General features: G+C 39.2%; 1 long non-coding RNA gene across 1 annotated transcript; it reads left to right on the forward strand.

The window, feature by feature from the left end:
* Positions 1–1,318: 1,318 nt before the first annotated feature.
* Positions 1,319–8,425, forward strand: LOC145948692 (uncharacterized). Its single transcript, XR_014427440.1, has 2 exons — positions 1,319–2,758; positions 8,077–8,425. It is a non-coding gene; the product is annotated as an uncharacterized LOC145948692 (long non-coding RNA).
* The last annotated feature ends 486 nt before the right edge of the window (positions 8,426–8,911 follow it).

Raw genomic sequence — 8,911 nt, forward strand, 5'->3', positions numbered from 1 at the left:
ATATATATACATAAAATGAGTGTATGCACTTTATAATAGTAAAATACTACAATATAATAAAATATAAAACTATATAATAATATGATATAAAAAATGAAATACATATTATAATGTACAAAATAATATATTAGAAAATTGCATTTTAGATAAAAAAAACTTGTCAAATGGGATGCAAAGTTTCGATAAATTTTACGACTACAATATAACGCGCAGTAATCGTCTGTGTTGACGCACGATTAGTAGAGCAATTTCGATAACACGACACATCTTTATTTTCGTTGCACAATATATATATATATATATATATATATATATATACACAATATATCGATAACGCATCGATAAAAAGAGCGATTGCGTGTGGATATTCATAACGAGGGGGGAAGATGCGACGCGCGCGAGGCAAGATCGGGTTCGAAAAGTTGCATAAAAAGTGAAGGTGACCGGCGGTGATTCACGGGGGCTGATGCCCTCGTTGTCTGGCATTCGGTTTGTGGAGGACGATAGTGAAGGAGGGGGAAGAGGGACCTTGCCAGCCGGCCGAATCGAGCGGTCCGCTCTTTGTTTTGGTTGGATCGCGGCCGACGTGATTCCGATATAGCATTTCTCTCTTTCTTTCTCTCTCTCTCTCTCTCTCTCTCTCTCTCTCTCTCTCTCTCTCTCTCTCTCTCTCTCTCTCTCTCTCTCTCTTTCTTTTCTCTATTTGTGTATCTCGTTACGGGTATTTCGTTTTATCAACGATCGGCGATCGGTGCATAAATCAATTTTTCAGCATGGCTGCGAAACGCGCACGGAGAGGCCACTGCCACCGTCGCGAGATTCGCCCACGCGCAATCAAAAACAAACTCACGCGATAAAATTACGAGAAAGTATACTTTAAATATATGTGTAAACGAAAATCTTTGTATCGCTCTATGAAATTACAGTCTACTGCTCTAGTGTCGAGATATGAGAATAATTATAACGCGATATATCGAATCAAATAACAGACAAAGAACAAACGTTACATTATTATTGTGTAAAACTCTATTGTTTTAATTCTTGTCTTTAATGTACAGTTCGATCTTATAATAACATTGCTCTCATTATGACAAAAGTAGCGTTTAAAATTTATATGGAAACTGGAAATGGTTTGTGATTATATTATATAGTTACGTAAAGATGAAACATAACGTTCAATAATCCATCTTTTATGAGAAATGTAGAGATTTGTGGAAATGTAAAAAAATATATTTTTTCCTAACAACCAACAATAATTAGAAAAAGATCATACAAGATTATCATTTATTTTTTTCAAATTTTTAACATTACATGCTTCCTCAAATTAAGATTCCGAAAAGTACATTGTAATTTATTGCAAGATACATCTTTTAATTCGTATAATAATAATAAATTTTCTAATAACGCCGGAAACTTGCAATTTTAAGCAATAAGCGAATCGATCAATTACTTTGGATCTAATCTTTAAAAAAAAATGCTCAATTGTGATGAAGAGATTCGCTCACCATTTCAAGTTAAAGACTTAATAACTCGAGTTAAAAATTGTAATTTTTGTTCGTGTTTGACATCTAAACATGTTTATCGCAAGAAAGAATGAATTCCGAAATTAACCGAAATAATTAAGGGAATTATTATTATTGATGCTGAGTAGAGTGCGGCGAGATTGCAACTTTGTAAGTATTACTCACATAACAGTTGCATCGCAGCCGCGCGCGCGACGCAATCTAATCGCGCCGTTCAGGTTCAGAACGATATAATCCGGTGACAGCCGCGCCGCGGCGTAGAGAGGAAAGTGGATCGGGTGGGGGTGGGAAGGCAAATGGTAGGGTGACGCATCTGGTGGGGAGAGCCGATCTGACGCAGAAGCGCGTCGCGGAGTCGGAGACGTAGTGTAATGTGTAATAGTGTGGTGGTAACGCGCGAGTGTGAGTAAGGGACGAGAGAGGTTGCCGCATAAACTGCGAGTATAAACCAAGCGTAAACTGGCTTCTCTCCTTCATCCCCCTCTTCCCCACACCAACATGCGTTCGCGTGAACGAGCCCACTATCGTGTGTGAAGCGACACAGAACACACGCGCGCACGCGAGACAACCCCGGCCCCCGGCCAGTCACAGTCTTCTCTGCATCGCGTAACCAGACGACATTGGGGCCGAGACGGCGGCACGGCAGTCGGCAGTCGCCGTCAGAGTTTCGCGCGATGCGCGCAGTTGGCAGTCCGACTTGGTAGCGAGCGGACGTGTACGTCTCTTGTTTTCTCGTTTGCGTTCAAGAGTCCATATACACGTATATATTTCGTATACGCTTACGCTCAAGTGTACTACGCGACGTGCGCCAACACCTGCAGCGATAAGAACAGAGTTCAAGTTCACTTTTCTCCAAGTTCTTCACTTTGGCAGAAAGAAGAAAGCCATTTCCATTGAGGGAGATTTTCGTTCGGAGTGTACTGTAATTTTGTCGAAGTGTCGGTGATACGTAGATCGTTTCGCCGAGTAAAGTTGTTGAAATTCGTGTTACGAGGACGTGACTGTTATGTGACAGTCGCCGTGGAACGTTCAACGAACAGGGGTATAACCGCGTGCCGTTTTTATCTCGTTTACCTAGCGATAGTTACGGTGTGTGAAGCCACGAAAAACTGTATATAATATATTTTTGACTATTATATATTTTTACGTGAAAGTCGAGGGTATCGATAGAATCGACGACAAAGTTGATCGCTGTTGCATCGTGCGCTCTGAATCGACGAAACCTTTTAAAATTGGTGAGTATCGATACACATTGATACAAATCGCTTCGATTCTCTATAGGATAATGATTTCACATAATTGCGACATTAAATGTAATCGTGTAAATTCAATTTATGCAAAAAAAATGTTAAACGAGAAGACAAATATATAGTGAAGCATACTAGAGAGTAGAGTTTATTATTATTATACATTTAGAAGGCAATATTTCAAAAATATTGTGCATGTCCTCCTGAGAAACGCCAATATCTTTGAAATTGTTAAAATTGTTCTCCAAACTATAACAACTATAACATTAACTATACAACTATAACTATTAAACTATAACAACGCATCGTTTTTTTTCGACGAAGAGAGAGAGAGAGAGGGAGAGATAAACGACATTTAAAAATCACTTTGAGATTTAATGATGCGAAATCCATCGCGTTGGATTCGCGCCGTAATCTCAGATGCATCCTAGAGCACGTGTTGTCACCGGCAGGTGAAACGCGAGAACGGCGCGTGCGAAACTCCGAGTTACGATCTACACGCCGTTTTGACAGATCTCGCGCCAAGTTCTTTATTAGTATAAGATTTCCTTCCTCTCGAGAAATCTATCTCTCTCTCGACATGTTAATATCGAAATATTTTAGCGCTTGGTTAATTATTACCGACTTTGAAAGTTGATAAAAAATTTGACTGATTAAAATTTGACTGTGTTTTTGTTAATGTTATTACGTTATTTCGAAACTACTGAATAATTGACGATCTAGGAAGCTCGTTCTCGAATGACGCAATACCGTCAGCGACATTCGTGAACGTGATCATCACCGATGTGCATCCATTGTGTCTGGTCGCGGTGCATATCTTATCAGCTGACTGTCGATTCGTGGCTGAATCATGGACTATCGAATAACGCAGGTTGTAGATTGTAGATAAAGCTCCCGGGTTTCGAGAAATGCAATTAATACGCAGTGATCAACGATGTCACACTTATGAGAATAAAATGCTTCTTTACATATGCGAGAGCGGTTCTTCGTAAATTACAAAAGTGCCTACCGTTTTTTTATATTTTTGAGAGAGAGAGAGAGAGAGAGAGAGAGAGAGAGAGAGAGAGAGAGAGAGAGAGAGAAAGAGAGAGAGAGAGTGAGTGAGACACTAGAAAAAACATTTTCTTCGAATCGCACAAAAAAGAGATTAAGTGCATACAATATGTTCCGCCTTCGCAACGCATTTGCGAAATGCATCACGATCAAGGATCAAGGTCGGACTTTATTTTTATCCTTTCGGCTCTTCGTCGAGCTGCTGCTCGCGCGAAAAAGAATCAATACTCTTGATGTAGAGCTTTTTCATGAAAACTACAATCAATTATAGTTTAAAATTAATCTAGCAAGTTTTTTTTAATTGGAATATGTTTAAAATCAAAATGATAATAGCATTTTAATAATTGTGATAAAGATACATGATTCTTCAAGATCGCGAAACGTCTCTCTTTTCTCCTCTTCTCGTTGTGTGTCGAGTTCGTGGGCTCTCTCCTTTGTCATCGATCTCCTTCACTGCGTACCACTATGATTCTGTCAAAGTGGGCCACGGCCCAATTTACAAAACTTTCTCTCTCTCTCTCTCTCTCTCTCTCTCTCTCTCTCTCTCTCTCTCTCGTGTGTGTGTATGTGTGTAGCGTAAATCATCCGCGCAATAAACTTTACGGATTTCGGTCAAAGGGCACACACGTGCATTTTTAAAGTCGCTTAGCATTAGATATGAATATGAACTGATTGATTATGAAAAATTTTCCAATTCGTCAAGTCAAGTGAATCAAGAAACCGAGAAATCGAGAAAAGTCGGACAAAAATTGAACGTTGAGTAGCATTATTGTAATCGTTTAGCTGCTAGATTAATATTAAATAGATAAATAGATAACTAACAATGAGTTATATACAATAGTTGTCGATAACGTATCAGAGGCTAAAGTCACTTTGTTGGAACTCTTCACTGATAATAGAGATTGCGATAAATAAATAACTTGGGAAATGACGGTGTATATTTATTCAACAATACACGAAAACCTGCGTATACCACTGCTTTATTCTCGGGAATTGAATCGATTTAAAGTTTTCAATTATAGACTGTCAATTGTACTAATCATGTGAAAAATTTCCGTAAAGGAACAATTATCTTTCAAGATCAATCTAAATTATTGCTTGGTGTGTGTATATACATATATTTATTTTATATATATATATATAGAGAGAGAGAGAAAGAGAGGGAGGGAGAGAGAAGAGGGAGTAGGAGAGAGAAAGAGAGAGAGAAAGAGCGTATAGTCAGGTCAAAGAGGATTAGCCATATCTGTGTTGCGCGGAAATGTGTGCACATCATCGCAGGTGTTATACTCAAGTGCAACTACTGCTAGTTACAGTTGTCTCGTATATGCGTATGCGTGCGCGCGCGCGCGCGCGCGCGTGTGTGTGTGTGTGTGTGTGTGTGTGTGTGTGTGTGTGTGTGTGTTGCGTGCAGCCGGATATATCGGCGATATCAAATGTGTCGTCGCGCGTCTCTGATATTGTAGTGTAGATACGTTGCATTATTGGCCGTTTATCGATCACTATAATCACGAAAGAGAGAGAGATAGGGCAAACAATGCGCCTTATATCTGTATTGTGCTCAGCTCTATTTCTTATTTAAGTGATATCGACGATTCTTGTCACAGTAGCGACAAATGCAGAATTTTAGAATTTCATTCTTTTTGCAGACGATGCAGTTGTCAAAATTTTCCACAATCCGTATTAAAATTCTTATTTAAAAAGAAAATATGAAATTATTTGATTTAAAAAATATTACGGATCTCGATATTACAACCGTTCTGTGTTATCGCGATAAGAATTGCACAAGAGCGTTAATCGGAGCGACCAAATTCCACGATGCCCGGTAATGCGGTTGGTTTATATCGATCATATTAACAAATATCAGACTCCGTTGTTCGTTGAGTAGTGACCTTTTCCCGTTCGTATTATGCAATGAAGGTGAACGGTCTAACATAACAACCTGCACGTGTTGCAGTCACGTGGCGAACGAGACGATCGCAGCACAACACAAGACGAAGCCGCCGCGCAAATTGCGCGAGCGTTTGCGCGCTATGTGCTAACAGTTGCATCACACATACACACACGCACACACACGCACACAACACACACACATTACATTATTTCTTAAACGACTTTCACACCGCCGCGCCGCGCCGCACCAGCCGGATCCTCAAGAACCTTATTACGACCCAATAGTCTCAATGTGTTATTTACTTAAGTAAATATATTAAATTATGATTTATATTATAGAACACGTTTTTACATTTTTGTTGAGCTAAAATAAATTTCAAAGTCAACAATTTCCAAATGAACAAATGTGGGCTTCGAAACTTTATACATTATTTGGAAATTTTGGAAATATAAAATGTACATATACATTTTAACATAAATATACAAGTTGAAATATGTATATATATATTTTTTTTTTTTTTCCTCTTTTTTATATACAATTTTATATGGGATACTAGATACATAATCTTTACGCTATAATTCATAAACGATAATTTTTGAAAGGTATTACAATGAATAAATCTTTTCGGAGCTCGCGGGAGAAAAGGGAGGGGAGAAACATCAATCGTGTGACGATGTTGTCACGTGCATTATGTAACGAGAATAAACGCTTTTGCGCAAAGGCCTCGCTCGTTATCCGCTCGTGTCACGTGTCAACTGGGAAGGGCCGGCGAAGCGCGTTGTAAGAATCTCACGTGGATTGAGATCTCGCCGAAACGTGCGTCGATTAAAAGGCCATCCACCATTTGTAAATAATCCTCGAGTAATATATGCTGCATATTGCACTTTGAAAGATGACGCACTTTTCTCGTAAGAGATAAAGAGAGAAAGAAAAGAAAGAAAACAAACTTTATATCTTATATCTTATACAATTAGAGTATTAGAGGATAATTATATCCACTAATTTTAACTAACATAAGTACATATAGTAAATTCTAAAGAGAAAGAAATAAAGATGGAGAGTACATCTGTCCTTAAAATTGTCGACGGAGAAAATTTCGAAACGAATATGCCAATTAAGATTTGTAACCGCGCGATAATAATCAGTGAACTCGGTTGTGTGCTTCCGGGGATTTAAAATGTGTCGGAGCTGTCGCACACACAGATGCGCTGGTCTCGTATAATTCTCGCTTTGATATCTTTCCCCTTCGCCCTTGCCGCTTCTTGAAATCGTATCAAGCCGCGCCGCGTGACGCACGATTATGTAATGACAAAGCGTGTCTCTGTAACGCGACTATAATATGACAGCACCGGGTGTCCCTAATCGATCGCGTTATTTTCGCGTTTCCAGAACCCTCTCAAGCCTGTCATTCGTATTCTCTCTCTCTCTCTCTCTCTCTCTCTCTCCTGTTTTTAGATCCTTGTTAAATTCAGGAATAATACTGGGATACTTTTAGATTTTAGATGGTTGGATATGTAAAGATTCGAAATCTAATCTTCAATCACGCGACATGTGTTTAAAATTTTTTTTCTTTTCTGTGCGTTATCGCGGATCGATTGCATAATAAGAGCGTGTGCTAGGAGTATAAGGACGAAATCAGAGACCGGTTCGAGATGATGCCCCTCGGCAAAAGCATCGCCGATAACGGTATCAGTAGTCGGTCGGTCTATCGGTCGATCGGTATCCGTCATGCGTGCGTGCGTAGGTTACGTGTATGTGTGCGTTACATGAGCGTGACCGCAATTGTGACACGCACAACCGAGAGCCGAGAGCGGTATCGGATGGTCGGTTGAGGGCCCTGGCATTGTGCACATGCCTTATGTACACCCGTGCGCGCGAGTTCGTCGTACCAGTACTCTGCGTTGATACCACTGCTTGTTTTTCTGAAACGCACATTCCGCGAGTAATAATATCTAGTCGACGCGACGTCGTTTTCCGACATCGTCTTACGTCACAAGTGCGCGCTCGATATATTGTATATTTATTATTATATTCTTTGATTTAATTAAAATCCTCATTTGCTATAATTTTCTCTCGCTTTATGAATTATAAATTTTCTATCGACTCGTAAAGCTCTATAAAATTATTTAACCATAAAGAGTATGTTGTTTTCTTCTCTCCTACATGTAATAATTTTATTCTCTCTCTCTCTCTCTCTCTCTCTCTCTCTCTCTCTCTCTCTCTCTCTCTCTCTCTCTCTCTCTCTCTCTCTCTCTCTCTCTCTCTCTCTCTCTCTCACTCTCTCTCTCTCTCTCTCTCTCTCTCTCTCTCTCGATTTTCCAGAAGAGACTTCGCGCGAGAAATAAAATAAATAAATTTCCAGGAAGATTGTGAGCTGGGCGCGGGTGAGAATACATTGCGTATGCTATTGTAGGTCGCTTCCTCGAACGAGTGTATCAGGATAGAAAAAAACAAACGCTGGCATCGGGTCAACGGATGACTTAATCGCGACACGGTATGATATCATGCCAATTTTTACTCATCCAGCAACATGGTTATTAATTATTTGTTACTAAACTATGATATCGCTTTCGTAAACGTGTTTATAAAATCACGATAAAGAAGTGTGTTAAAAATAAACGCAATAATATTACTTTTTTTTTTTTTTTTTTTTTTTTTTTTTTTTTTTTTTTTTTTTTTTTTTTTTTTTTTTTTTTTTTTTTATACATATACATGTCGCGGAAAGGCTATTTTTGGGAAAAGCTCGCAACATATGTACGTATATGTATAATAAAGTATAATATTAGTTAAATAGTATTCACGTATTCAGTAATTGCAAATTATATGCGAAAGTTCGCTATGAAAAGGAAATAAAAACATTTTTCGCGAGCCATCAAACAGCTCCGCGAAGGACGGAAATTCGGCGAAAGCACGCGTAGGGGACAATTTTGCACAACGCAGCGCGTTAATCTCGGAGAATTTTCGCCGCGCAAAGGCAAGTTCCGAGAAAGAGGAATCGAATCTCTCATACTCTCATCGCGCGAGCGACGCATCCGTATACACGCAACCGGTCACGTGCGACTTGCCTGCATTGCGCAACGCGCGCTGTCGAAACATATATATATATATATATATATATATATACACATACACACTCTCGTCGATATAACACACTATCTCTCTTTCTGTTTTTTCTTTCGCGTCGCATTCCGGAATAT

Source organism: Prenolepis imparis, unplaced genomic scaffold (assembly GCF_030444845.1).
Source record: "Prenolepis imparis isolate NDT839.2.m4 unplaced genomic scaffold, iyPreImpa1.0 SCAF_576, whole genome shotgun sequence".
NCBI lineage: Eukaryota > Metazoa > Arthropoda > Insecta > Hymenoptera > Formicidae > Prenolepis > Prenolepis imparis.